The following is a 2,189-nucleotide window of genomic DNA, read 5'->3' as shown; positions in this document are numbered from 1 at the left end:
TATACTTATCCACCTTGACAAGCTCATCTTCGATGATACCCCTTGGATGTCTCACTGTTCGATCCGCCAATTGCAAAGTCATTCGAGTAGGCCTATGCTCGCCCAAGCCTAGCTTTTGAAAAAAGGTGTATGGCATGATGTTGACACTGGCCTCTGAGTCCGCCATTGCCATTTCTTCACCTAGATTGCCAATATTACATGAAATGATGAAGCTTCCCGGGACTTTCTTCTTGTTCGGCATATTCTTTTACAAAAATGCCGAGCAAGATGCATCTAAAATCACGGAAGCACTCTCCTCTAACTTCCTTTTGTTGGTCAACAAGTCTTTCAAGAATTTTGCATACTTAGGCATTTGGGCCAATGCCTAAACAAAAGGAATATTAATGTGGAGTTGTTTGAACAAACTCAGGAACTTCTTGTACTATTCATCCCCTTGGTCATTCTTCAATCTAGAGGGATAAGTGATTCTTGGCTTCGAAGGTGGGGGTGCCATCTCCTTCACTTTTCTTGCTCCCTTCTCAACCCTATGACCTTGGATGCATGTTCATTTAGCTTCTCACTTGGAAACTTACCCTCAGCCTCATGGCCACTTCTCAAAGTGATCACCTTCATATGCCCTCTAGGGTTGGTCTCGGTATTACTCGAGTAGCTTCCATGTGGCCTTTCCGATAGAGACTTACGTAATCATCCCACTTGATTTTCAAGATTATGCAAAGGCGGTATGTTTTGCGAAGTGTAGCCTCAGCCCGATTGAAATCTTGTATCCAACGATTGCATAAACCTAGTTAAGGCCTTCTCCAAATCGTTCATTCGGGTCTCCAAACATCAAACTCTGTTTTCAATGATTGGGGCTTGCTGTTGTTGTTCGAAACCCGGTGGCCCTATGGCCTTTTGTGGACCTTGAGTTACTCCACGAAAGTGGGATGACTCTTCCAACCCGGATTATAGGTATTGGTGTATGGATTTTCCTTGATTCCTCATGCCATTACCCTACAAAATTGACATTCTCAACCGAAGATGCATCACCAATAGAGAAAGGGCAATCGGAGGGATCATGTCCTCCCCCACACCCGGTGCAAGTAGTCACGGCCGCTACTCTATTCGAAGTTAGGAGATCTAACTTCTTACTCAATGATTCCACTTGAGCCTCCAATGAGGTTACTCCATCTATCTCATGGAGGCCGGCCACCTTTTTCTTCTCCCTAGCATTCCACTTGTAGCGTTTAACCCCATTTCTTCAATTAATTGATAAGCCTCACCCGGTGTCTTGCTACCTAAGGTACCTCGTCTTTCCAGTATCCAAGAGTTGCCTTGTACTCGGATTAGAGACAGTTGTAAAAGGTCTAAACAATCATCCACTTTGGGAATCTGTGTTGCGTGCACTTTCTCAGGAGCTCCTTGAACCTTTCCCACGTCTCAAATAGAGACTCCAATTCCAAGCTGCACAAAGGACAAGATCTCATTCCTAAGCTTTGCGATTTTTTTGGGAGGAAATATCGAGGCAGAAAAGCTTCTACCATCTCCCTCCCATGTGGTAATTGGGGCTCTAGGTAATGAGTGTATCCACTGCTTCACTCTCCCCTTTAAGGAAATTAGGAAGGCTCTCATCTTGATGGCATCATCCATCACCATGTTTATCTTCAGCATATCACACACGTCGAGAAAGTTCTCTATACGACTGTTCGGATCCTCATTGGCCAAACCATCAAACTGTGCGGATTGCTGCAACATGTGAATGAATGTTGGCTTCAGACTTAAGTTCCGACATAATCGGGGGCGCACAATGCTTGATTGTGTCCCTCAATCTTGAAAAGTCGGCATAATCGAGATAATGTCCGTCTGGTGCTCATTACGATTTGACATGTTTTCGATTCTTCTACTTCAAATCAGCTAGATTAGACAGTTCTTCACAGGTTCTTTCCCTTTTTCTTCTCGATTCACGTTCAAGCTCGGGATCTCCTTTAATCAGTATGGAGGGGTTCCCTCGGGTCATAACTTGGAGCTACACCCAAAAAGAAAGAAAAAGAAATCAGAACGATGATAGAATAATAAAATATGAAAAATAATGGATAAATGAATAGCTAAGAAAACAAAGTACAAAGTATCTCAAAAAGCCTACTCCTCGGCAACGGCACCAAAAAAACTTGGCACGTCCAGGTATATGCGTGTAAATCGCAAGTGTACGAGAT

At 43.6% G+C, this 2,189-nt stretch overlaps 1 non-coding gene across 1 annotated transcript; it reads left to right on the top strand.

The window, feature by feature from the left end:
- Positions 1-1,365: 1,365 nt before the first annotated feature.
- Positions 1,366-1,473, top strand: LOC120271392. The gene has a single exon (XR_005540002.1). It is a non-coding gene; the product is annotated as a small nucleolar RNA R71 (small nucleolar RNA).
- The last annotated feature ends 716 nt before the right edge of the window (positions 1,474-2,189 follow it).

Source organism: Dioscorea cayenensis, chromosome 10 (genome assembly GCF_009730915.1).
Source record: "Dioscorea cayenensis subsp. rotundata cultivar TDr96_F1 chromosome 10, TDr96_F1_v2_PseudoChromosome.rev07_lg8_w22 25.fasta, whole genome shotgun sequence".
In the NCBI taxonomy this organism is placed as follows: domain Eukaryota; kingdom Viridiplantae; phylum Streptophyta; class Magnoliopsida; order Dioscoreales; family Dioscoreaceae; genus Dioscorea; species Dioscorea cayenensis.
Note: the sequence above shows the minus strand (reverse complement) of the source record. Positions and strands in the feature narration are given on the sequence as shown.